At 37.0% G+C, this 12,424-nt stretch overlaps 1 protein-coding gene, 1 non-coding gene and 1 pseudogene across 3 annotated transcripts in view; all 3 read right to left on the minus strand.

Moving 5' to 3' along the window:
* C5 (complement C5) overlaps positions 1 to 12,424 on the minus strand; it is a 144,045-nt gene that overhangs the window by 125,368 nt on the left and 6,253 nt on the right. The window lies entirely within an intron of this gene.
* On the minus strand, positions 10,806 to 10,925 carry LOC111723684. Its single transcript, XR_002772178.1, has one exon. It is a non-coding gene; the product is annotated as a U5 spliceosomal RNA (small nuclear RNA).
* Positions 11,724 to 12,418, minus strand: LOC100962443 (annotated as a pseudogene). The gene has a single exon (XR_002772173.1). The product of XR_002772173.1 is annotated as a G patch domain-containing protein 4-like (transcript).

Below are 12,424 nucleotides of genomic sequence, written 5' to 3' on the forward strand. Positions count from 1 at the left end.
CTCTGTCTCAAAAAAAAAAAAAAAAATAAATAATAATAATAATAATAATTCTAGAAAGGACCTTAACTAGTTAAGCTCTTCAGCTATACTAGATCTCTTCCAGCTCTATGATAAGGAACACAGACCAGAGAGGTTCATCTTCTCACTCAAGGTTAGCAAAAATGCACTGAAGCTAGAACCTGGGCAGTCTAACAACCACCACTCTCCTCAGGCCCCAACCAGTACTTCTAACCATACCAGTAGACTGCCTCATCTTCATCTGGGAATGATTTTGCATTAAGTACATCAATAAAAGAATTATTGTGAAAATACTTTTGGTAGGTAAACTTTTAATTGTCAGAAATTACCATATTCTTTAATTTCAAAATATGTGGTTCCGGTTGTTGAAAAGTTCTCTTTATATTTAGCTTGAATTGTCCACACACCATATCTGTGGAAGCAAAACATTGACAATTACCAAAGGCACCAGTTATTTTTAATTCATCAAGAGGAAGGCTAAAAAATTCCTGCTTTACGGAGAGAACAATACACAAAGAGGTATGCAACCTAAGTAGTATATTTTATTTGTGGCAGATTTTTAAGCAATAAACAGAAATAATTGAGCATTTTTATAACAGAAATGGTTAAGTAGTTTTTTATATATTGGGCCATCTTGTTTTAGCTGTTTATAATACTGGCAGCTTTACTTAATCCTGGAGCTTAATTATGCTGACATACTACTAGAATCTAAACTATGGTAGAAAATCTATAATAATGTCTCCAGAAACATGGAATACAGGTCAAGCCTATATAGGTGATAAGAGTCACACCTCATATAAATAAAATATGGTTCAAGACAAAAAGTGTCAAAAGAGAAACATGACCTGGGTTTAATTAACAATCTTCACTCAAAAATCCACACTGAGCACTGGATTAAGCACTGGAGATCAAAAATGAACAAAATAGAAGAGCACCTATCTTCATAGAGTTTATAGTCCTGGGGGTTCAAAATCTTACTGTTCCATTCGGCTAACAGGATTGACTTAGGCAAATTATGTAACTTCATATATTCATACCTTGCAGATTGGTGGTGCAGCCAACAAATGTTAATATTATGAAAAAATTATCATCATCAATTCAGTGAATATCTATCAATAATTTTTTAAAAAGCAAATAAATAATTGTGGCATTGAGATAAATGTTGTGAAGAAAATAAACAAGATGCTGAGATAGAGAGTAAAAGAAGTGAAAGACAACATTAGGTCATGCATCCAGGAGGAGACTTTTTGTAAAGGTACCATTTACTCTGTGTCCTAAAAATGAAAAGAAGTCAGCCTTATGAAGAGCAACGTGAATCCCATTTGAGACAGAGGGGACCACATGTGCAAAGGTACTGAGGTAGGAAAATACTGATCATAATAGACTCTTGTGGCTGTCATAATCCACCATGGGGCTGGGGGCACCAGATGAAATTGAGAAATGATAATGGTAATTAAATAATAGGTTCAATTCTAAATTATGGAGCATGTAATATTTTCACAAAAGTATACAATTTTTAAATTATCCAAATTTATTTAAAATACCTAATCTCAATCCAAATTTTTAGAAGTTTTCAGTGAATTAACTGCAATCTCCCTCCTAGAGGGCAGAAGAAAAATAATGATAAAAAGATTCTGCCTAGAGATTTTGCATAGACATTTATAGGTTCACTTGTCTTATTCATCCAGCTCTATTCCTATCTCTTCTGAATTTTTATTTCTATATGTAAAAAGAATGGATGAGAAGTATTGGGAGTTCCCCTTCCCCCAGGAACAGAGCCCTTACTTCTCCCTAGACTTTTTTTTTTATTAAATCATAGGTGTGTACATTAATGCAGCCATGGGGTACAATGTGCTGGTTTTATATACAATTTGAAATATTTTCATCAAACTGGTTAACATAACCTTCATGGCATTTTCTTAGTTATTGTGTTAAGACATTTATATTCTACATCTTGTAAGTTTCACATGTACCCTTGTAAGATCCACCGTAGGTGTGGTCCTACCAATTACCCTCCCTCCACCCATCCTCCCTCTCCCCTCCCTTCCCTTTCCCCATATTCTTGGGCTATAATTGGGTGACAGCTTTCATATGAAATCTATAAATTAGTTTCATAGTAGGGCTGAGTACATTGGATACTTTTTCTTTTATTCTTGAGATACTTTGCTAAGAAGAATATGTTCCAGCTCCATCCATGTAAACGTGAAGGAGGTAAAGTCTCCATTTTTCTTTAAGGCTGCATAATATTCCATGGTGTACATATACCACAATTTGTTGATCCATTCGTGGGTTGATGGGTACTTGGGCTTCTTCCATGACTTAGCAATTATGAATTGGGCTGCAATAAACATTCTGGTACAAGAGAAAAGGGAACACTTCTACACTGTGGGTGGGAATGCAAACTAATAATACATACCTTTTAGAAAGATGTTTGGAGAACACTTAGAGAACTAAAAATAGACCTGCCATTCAATCCTACAATTCCTCTACTAGGTATATATCCAGAAGACCAAAAACCACACTTCTCCCTAGACTTTAAAAGGTTTTGCCTATCTACATTTGTGAGCCTTTGGTAATACTAGATGGCTGCCTTTGGATACCAGCTTCACACCCCAAAGTTCCACATGTGCTTTGTAGAGAAAATTTTATTAACAAAATTTCAGCTTACTCAGGATTAGATGGAATATTGAAGTCAGGAAAAGATATAATTCCAGTATAATCATTTTCTTCTACCATGTCAACTTCTGATCCTTTGGGATCCTTTGAATAAAAACAAACACACTCAAAGCACAAAAACTACATTTTAAAAAACTTAACTGATTGTATGATCTTTGATTTACAAAGATACCAACCAATACCCACGTCTTCAAATTAAGCATGAAGGATGAAGAACAATTAAATGTTATAGACGGTAGTACAGTTCATTTGAACCACTTCCCTCCCTCTTTATCAAATCTGTCCCATCTCTGTTATCTAAAAGAGACTGTACTATCTATTGTACAACTGAAAGAAGTGGTGTAACAAAATGTGAAAGAAAAAGACCCCACAGACCGGTGCCTGTGGCTCAAAGGAGTACGGCGCTGGCCCCATATGCCAGAGGTGGTGGGTTCAAACCCAGCCCCAGCTGAAAAAAAAAAAAAAAAACTGCAAAAAAAGAAAAAAGAAAGAAAAAAACCCCACACTAGTATTTTTAATAAACCAAATGTGAAACTTAGCAGACATTATAAATCCCAGGGTCCAGTTTTTGTCTATGTTCATTTGAAACTTCCTAAAGTAAATATTCTATAAATAGAATTTTTAAACTAGAAATCTAATATATAGTATGGACATTTTGGCTTGATAAGACCCTCAAAATGGTTAAACAAATTTGATAGCTATCATAAAGCTTCACCATAAGCTTCATTTTGTGTCTGGGTTAGCAAATTACTGAAGTGAAGGTTTTGAGTTTTTTTGGACTTTTTTGTGAAGGTGAAGGTCCAATTTAGACTTAACTCAAAAACTCAGTACTGAAATTTACCATGACTGAAATTCAGGATTTGAAGGTATTTATTTTCTTGAACTATAAATTGTAAAACTTACAAAGGCCTATTTTGAACAAAAATTACACTGGAGGCTAAGTATTCTTCATCCCACCATCCATCGTGCACAATCCTTCCAAGGTCATCTTTCTTAAATACTATTTTCAGGTACTTCCTACAATACTGACTCCCATGACTCCAGGTTTGGCTCTCTCAATGCCCTCTTCCCGGGTCAGCTCTTAAAAAAGGGCAACTGGCATCTTTAGTCCTTAGTTCTCTTCCAGACTTTCTGTCCGTCACCCAGTTTGTTTACTATTCTCATTTTCTCTTTCTTCCTGCTCCCAAAGCTTAACTCATGCTGTTTCTTACATGAGATGGTCTTCGTTCTTTTAGAAGAACCTCGGTCTATTCCTTTCACTGAGTCCCAGCTCATGGTTTCCTTTACCGATTTCATTCCAGGAAAAGATTATATCAGCCTCACTCTAACCCCTAATTTGTTGTCCTTGTGAGCTCATGTGCTTTTTGTCCTACTGTGTAATTTCTTTGGTTTATATTCTACTGAGGTTTTGTTCTGTAGTATCCATTCTCATGCATTTGCATTCTGATGAGTTTTTATCTATTTATTTTTTTTGAGTAGCAGAAAAAGTGCCAAATCCTATGATGAAGGATGATTACTAGTACACTTACAGTTAATAAGTGAGCAGTTCTGCCTAATTGTATTATTATATTTCCCCAGAAAAATGTTTTGATGTGTGAAACAAACTGGGCAAGACCATGAGAATTTAATTCACATCCTGTGTTATATATGTCACATCTGATAAATGGCTGCCAACTGCTGATCTCATGGTTTAGCAAGATTTTCTACATGTGTTAATAGATTAGCTATTAAGCTTTCTAAGTTCCTTATGAGTATTATCAATTATAATTCTTTAATATATAGAATATATACATTACTTATAATGTATATAAATAAAAAATTATATACATATATTGAATTAATTCTTAAAGATTTATAGGTATTCCTCAAAAAAGAAATCACCCTGAATGGGCACATTGTAGGGGTATATGGCACACCTTTTGGGGGCAGGACATAACTACAAGAGAGACTCTACCTAACAAATTCAAATATTGTGATTTGGCTTTTTGTATCCTCATATTAACCTAAAATTTAAAAAAAGAGCAAAAAAATCACCAAGGATGCACTTACGTGGTTTCATTCAAAGTGTTAAAATTTAATTTTTGTGAGCTTTTTGCATGTGTCTATTGCAGAGGTATAGATCCACAGTACTATACTCACTGCAGATAACAATAACCATTTGTGGGCCCTTGAATGACTTAGTGAAGTGCGAGGAAAAGGTTATGAAATGAGACTCTTGCTCTGAAAAAATGAGTTAAAGGACCAGGCCCAGTGGCTCACAGCTGTAATCCTAGCACTCTGGGAGGCTGAGGCAGGTAGATTGGTTGAAGTCAGGAGTTTGAAACCAGCCTGAGCATGGTTTTCTAAAAATAGAAAAATTAGCCGGTGTGGTAGCACATGCCTGTAGTCCTAGTTACTGGGGAGGCTGAGGCAAGAGGATCACTTGAGCCCAAGAGTTTGAGGTTGTTGGGAGCTGTGACACCAGAGCACTCTATCCAGAAGCAATAGAGCAAAACTCTGTCTCAAAAAGAAAGGAAAGAAAGGAAGAAAGAAGGCGGTGCCTGTGGCTCAAAGGAGTAGGGCGCCAGCCACATATACTAGAGATGGCGGTTCAAACCCAGCCCCGGCCAAAAACTGGGAAGGGAAAGGGAAAGGATAGGGAGAGGAAAGGAAAAGGAGGGAGTTAAAGTACTATTTAAATAAATAAAATACTTACTATGAAAGTTAAAACAGTCTCTCTTTTGGCTGGCTTCAAGTCATCATTCAATGAATAAACTCTAACCTTTACTGTAAGAATAATTGATATCATCAAAAACTTTGTTAATCATCAGGATATTTTGATTATTTTTAAATAATCATCCTTAAAAGAGATGTCTTATTTTTTTAAACTCAATATAAATCATTACATAAGTTCATATTTAAAAGAAAAAGTTAGTTTGCAGACATATATACATTACTAAGTATTTTGTTTCTTTAAACAAAATCCTCAGGGGTGGTGCCTGTGGCTCAAAGGAGTAGGACAGTGGCCCCATATACCAGAGGTGGCGAGTTCAAACTTGGCCTGGCCAGAAACTGTAAACAAAATCCTCTGGCATTCTTTTAAAGTGATACTTCTCTTTGTTCGGTTTTTTATTTTGTAATTTTTGGCCAGGGTTGGGTTTGAACCTGCCACCTCTGGCATATGGGGTTGGTGCCCTACTCCTTTGAGCCACAGGCACCGCCCTAAAGTGATACTTCTCCTAGTGAACTTAAAGTGCAGTTCACTTTATCAAAATATATTTAACAGGGGCGGTGCCTGTGGCTCAAAGGAGTAGGGCACTAGCCCCATATGTCGGAGGTGGCAGGTTCAAAACCCAGCCCTGGCTAAAAACTGCAAAAAAAAAAAAAGAACAAGAAAGAAAAAGAAAAAGAAAAAGAAAAAAATATGTTTAACAGAGGGGCGGAGAAAAATACATTTAACAACTTTTGGGAAAACATCCATAGTACAAAATTAGTTACATCTGTAATTAGGCCGTTGTTTATCAAGAATTCTATAGTAGCAAAATAGTGACATCCCCTATATGGGTACAGGGAGCATAATATATTGCCCCCTGTTAGAGTTGAAGATTTTAATAAAAAATAGAATGTTTGATTTAGATATTGTACACTCTTCAATTTATGAAAACCAACAAGACCTCAAATTAACTCTTATTGACAAAGGGAACTTTGAATTGTACAGCTTGCTATATTTATTGAGCCAGATCCTATGATTGTTCTCTCATTGTTAAAGACTAAAGGCAGAGGCTCAATAACCATTAGTTCTCTTCCATCTCTTTCTGTCAGTTAATAGATCCCCACTTTTAAACAAAACCATCTGTTCATCTTTTAAATCATAGCTGTTTGAGGCACAGGAATTAGCTGATCTAATTTCATCTAATTATATACTATAATTTCTTCATTGTTTTGTTGATGCTCAAATAATTTCATGATCATGTTACCAACAAAATAAAACAGTACTGGCTCTATAAACACAATACTTCCTAAAGGGTCAATATTAAGCCACATAGACTAATGTTTGTTTTACTATAACCACAGATAAAAGCACTATGTTCAGCAAGTCGCCCACACTGGCTCTCAGCTTCCCCTCACACCTGCCTCATGGACATACCTGCTTCACGCCTGAGCATCACAGGGAAGCTGCTGAGGCAGTATGTCACAAAAGTGAAGAGCACAGGCTCTGGAATTAAAAACTCTAGTCTCCTTTCTGCCTCTGTTACATTCTTGTGTGACCCTGAGTAGGATACTTAATCCGTTTAATCCTTAACTACCTTACTCATAAACCAGGAAGAACACTGGCATCTAGTCATAGTGTTGTGAGAACTAAGGAAAATAAAACTTTTACATAGCCTGGAACATAATTGTAACCAATGAAATTTTATTACTTTTATTCTCTTATTATTTCTATGACTACTATTCATTTAGTTTTTAGCCCTTTTGTGTTTGAGTTAAAAAATTAATCTTGTTTTCACAGCAATAATATATCAGAGGCAAGATTGGTATAATTTTTTTGTCTCAAAGATACGAGCTTATTCACTTAAAGAAATTTTTGAATGCCTTTTACCTGTCAAGCACTATGCTAGTACTGAGATGTGGTAGTGAAACAAATCAAACATGGACATCTGAGGGAGTGAGGAGAGAGGCAAACACAATTATGTGTAAATTTCAGGGGTGTGAAGCACTACAGATGACACCTACCCAGCTTTCTGTGAGTGGAACAGAGACAGATTTGATCTAGTCAGGAAGATTTAATGTGTGTAGAAGGGGCCAGTGATCACATGTAAGGGTGGAGTAAAAGTCAGGGCAAAGGAGGGGTAAGAATGTACCAGGCAGAGATAACAGCATGATAATGGATAGGGAAATGGTGTGAGAAAGTAACTGAAAACAGGTCAGTTTGGCTTGTGTCCACAGATGAGGGAGACCACAGTAGGTTAGGAAGCTGAGCAGACTGTATGGAATTGAAGGATTTTGCCCAAAATTCTGAAGTCATTGATCCCATAAAGCCCTTATGATTTAATCCCTTATACTAAACATGCTTATATTAAAATTACATCAAAGACATTAGAGCTATAAACAGCAAGACTTAATTTTTTAAAAAGTTACTTTTAGGTAATTCTTTTCCCTTTTTGCTATTTTATAGATTAGATAATAATGGAAAATACTTTCCTAGTGCTTACTTTGTGCTTGGTACTATTTGAAGTACTTTACACCTATGAATTCACTTAATGCTCACAACTCTATGAGGTTAGCTGTACTATGTATTATTACTTCCATTTTACAGATGAGGAAAGTGGGGGTCTGAGAGGCTGAGTAACTCATGCAGGGTCACAAAGCCCTTAAAGCCCATAACAGCCTGAGCGAAGATTTGATCCGAGACAATCTGGCTCCAGAGTCTGATTTTAATCACTTTACTTTACTACGCAAGGGCCAATATTTAGAGGAAATTTCTCTTGTCTTCCTCTATGATTAGAATAGATAAGGATGCCATATTTTATGGTAAAGTCCTAGTAGAGAAATAATAAATGAGACAGTTCTAAAGGAAAGCCTTGATAATTAAGAAAGGTCCCTGGTTCTGGGTATTAGATTACTTATTTGACAAAGACTGATGACCCTAAATTGTAGGTAACATCAAGAGTATCCAATTAACAAAGCAATCTCTAACAAGGTCAAGGGCAAGGAGGGGCTTATTTCTAGGTCTAATTATGTATACAAGGACCCAATCTTTATAGGCAAAGACTATTTCCTTGTAGATCAACTTAACTTGGAGTCAAGGGATGCCACTATTCTGGCAATGATATGCTGGCCAAGTTGACAGAAATATCCTCACCTTCTCTAGGCCTTCCCTTTCTGAACTGATTACACAGGTAATAAGTGTTTATGATGAAATGGTAATGATGTAGCCCAGTTCCACCTCACTACTGTCATTATCATAGTCTTTGCCTATAAAGGTTGGGGCTTTTTATATATAATCACACCTAGAAATAAGCCTATCCTTGCCACTGATGCTTTAATGTAACTGTGAAAACAAGATCAATAAGTGGATCATTTAGCAAGTATCCACTGTGCGCAAAGTTTTTCAATAAAGCTGGCTTTTTTTTTTTTTGTTTTTTGAGACAGAGCTTCAAGCTGTCCCCCTGGGTAGAGTGCCATGGCATTACAGCTCACAGCAACCTCCAATTCCCGGGCTCAATCAAGTTTCCTGCCTCTGCTTCCCAAGTAGCTGGGACCACAGGTGCCTGCCACAATGCCTGGCTATTTTTTTGGGCTGGATTCAAACCCGCCACCTTAGGTGTATGTGGCTGGCGACTTAGCCACTTGAGCCACAGGCGCCAAGCCAAAGCTGGCTTTTTCTGTCAACAAAATTCCTTTCTCAGTGGCGCCTGTGGCTCAAAAGGATAGGGTGCCAGTCCCATATGCTGGAGGTTGCGGGTTTAAATCCAGCCTCCGCCAAAAACTGAAAATAAAAAAAATCCTTTCTCTGTCTTGCCCCAATGATATCCTTAACACATCTCCATAGCCTCTCCCTCCCATGTATACATCTGTCCTATTCTATCTCTGATGAGCTCAAGCTGATGCACTTGATGATACCAGAGGGCATCAAAAAAGTTGATGATAGCCAGAGGGATAAATGGGGGAATTCAAAGCTTTGCAAACATGTGACTATATTGGGTAGCACTCATGTATCAGTGTGTTTTACTTTTGTTTTATTGGTAATAAATCCAGTCACTCTTTAATCACCGGGTTTTGGCTAGCTATTTTGCCCTTTTCCCTTCTAAGAGAAGAACCAGGAAACCATATTCCAACAGAACTTTCTCAGGTAGATGCCATTTGAGAATTAATATCCATATGTTATTTCTGTGATCTAGTTCATTCTCTGCAGAAACAGCTGATCCCCGAGGGGTAGATTTGTTTTCTGAATTAGGGGATTAGCTCTAGAATCAATGGAAAAAAATTTTTTTTGGTCAATGGAATTTTTTATAAACATGGTTCTGTAATAAATTACTTTTCCATTGACAAAACAGTATTTGCAATTAAGCCTTCTATTTTTTAATAAATATGATCTAGTGTAACATTTTATAATATTTTAAAGATTTTTCTATCTCAAAATAAAAGAAAGGGTAGATAATGCAATTGTGGATTTTGCAATTTATTTATAAATTTCTCTATAAATTTAAAGTTAAAATGCTATTTGAAAGTATAAAATTCATTGGGAAATGAGACTCTTTTGAGGAAGTTGGTAAGCTGTCTCCACTAAATTTGGGGTATTAAAAAGCTCTATAATATAGTGTCAATCCCCACTTCCCCCCACCTCCAGGGAAAGAAACACCTTATATACTCTACCTGACTGATGTGGAGTGTAAACAGGTTTGTCTGTATGAATAAACAGAAATCCATTGTCATAGGTTATTGGCATTTTTTGTGATTTTGAAAAATGTCTCGATACAACTTCCAAATATACATATGAAACTGGGTTTTGTCCTCCAGTCAATTGTTTTGGTTGTATCTGTAAAAGAAGACGTTAGTGGGAAAGAGTATAATAATTCTAAGGTAATAAAATAAGTTCAATTTCTAAAAACCACTGTAATCCCATTAAAACAAAAAATGAGTATGTGTATCTAATCCTTTACAAAGTGGTATAGGAGCTAGAATAGTAAATAAACTTACAAAGCCCTTCAGCATCTAATACAACAATAAAATTAAGTGTTAACTATTTAAAGTCTTTTGGTTCCATGTCTCCCAAATTTTATATACATTTTGCTAAAGCTACTACTATAGAAGCTCTTCAAACCCATTCCCTTCATCAGCTTGATGGATTACCCACTAGCCCCATCCCATTTGTACTACATCCTGACTAACACTCTGGAAACTCTGAATTACAGCCTATACTTCTGCTCCCATTGGTTGAGGTACACACTTTCCAATTTGTGTATGTATTAAGTTTGCAGAAATTTAATATAACTAAAAACGTATAAATGTAATACATGAAAATTAATAAAGAAAGAAAAATGTATCTATGAAAACTTAGGCTTTAGAAATGTGGGCTAAAAGTCAATTACTAAAACCAATTGTTGTGGGATTAGCCATGTGAAATTATTGCATTTGGAAAATAGTAAAAACACATAAAAATTTGTACTCAAATTGTTTTGCTACTATCTTCACGGAAATCTTTAGTAAAAGGCGAAAGATTTATACAATCTTGTTTTGCTACTATCTTTAAGTTCTTTCTATACTTTTAAGAAAGAGAAACTATAAAATAAAGATGAATTGTTAAAGGTGTAGCATGCAATAAATAAGATTTGACATTCCAATAAGTTGACCTATACTAAAGAAAGGACCCTGGCAAAACATCAAACAATTGAGAGATGAAGATACATTATAATATTAAGATAAACTTAAATGCTTAAGCAATGTATCACTTATGATTCTCCCAACTTAATCTACTTTTTCTTTTTTTTTTTTTTTTATCTGTAGGCTAAAGCCCAACTTGATGTTTATTCATTCATCTGCTTGTGCCAGAAACTGGCGACCCATGGACTGACACTAGCCTCAAAACCTGGATTTGTTGTTTTTCTTAGACTTCACAATATTTAAAAATCAGATTTTGGGCTTCTTATAGCAGAGATGACCCTTCAAAGGGTATCTGTGTTCCAGTTCCCACAGCCCCCATGTTCCTTGTCCCTCAGCCACCTGGCTTATGGTGGGTTAGAAGCTGCAGAAGGGACTGCTCACTCCCCACACTAAGGTATGGTGCCATCACACTTGCTCTCAGCAAACTTACATTCCAGAGCTCAGTTACTCCTTATTCAGGGGAGCACAGAAGACTTGCACTGACCCAGGTCTCTAAGGCTTCAACTCCTGAAAGCAAATCAGTTGAGCCTAACCTTGAGCAGACCTTCAGTCTCTCTTCTGTTTCTTCTTTCTGGCTCTCTGTTCACTGCTGATTCCAGCTTTCTTCCTCTGGCTGCTGCTTGTGCCAGAGTGTGGTCTGTTTTCTGCCTCCCTAGTCCTGCCCTTCTTACCTCTTCTGTCCCTCACATCCCTATCTCCAAGCTGCTGTGTTCTCTTCTTGCTTCCCTTGCTTCTCCTATCTCTGTGTGCTCTGTCCTCTGTTTCCCTGATCCCAATGTCTAAAATGGTTTCCTCGAGTTCATTGTCTTCTAAGTTCAAATTCTCATAGTGCCGCCTCTTCTTGCTTCTGCTGCATGGGTCAGTATGCGCTGTGTTTTCTCCCTCTATCCTGACAGCACTGGTAGCCTCCTTACCTCTTCCTCTTTCATCCAAGACCCCCATCTTCTTTTCTTCATGGCGATGCTTCTTTTTTCTCTTCCTTTTCCTGGAAGACTGATCAGTTGGCTCTCTGCTGAATTCCCTCAGCCCACCTGTTCCTGTAGCCTCTTCCTCCTTATCCCCTACAGCTGTCCCCACTGTCGGATAGGAGACCTTTTCTTCTTGGTGGTGTCTTTTCTTCTTTTTGCTTTTCCTGATGCTCTGGATGGTGTGTTCTGGGCACTTTTCATCTGCATTCCTTTCAGTTGCTGTAGCCTCTTCCTCCTCTTTCTGCTTTCTTTTCTTTTTCTTCTTTTTGGGCGGCTTGCTCTCTGACTGTGGTTGAGAGGCCTGAGAGGCCTTGCCTTTAAGATGAGCCAGGAAGGCCTGCTCCTGGGCCTCCAGCCGAGCGAGCTTGGCCTTCATTGTAATCCCAAGGCGGGCAGCC

Source organism: Otolemur garnettii, unplaced genomic scaffold, assembly GCF_000181295.1.
Source record: "Otolemur garnettii isolate 467f Iridium unplaced genomic scaffold, OtoGar3 scaffold00014, whole genome shotgun sequence".
Lineage (NCBI taxonomy): Eukaryota > Metazoa > Chordata > Mammalia > Primates > Galagidae > Otolemur > Otolemur garnettii.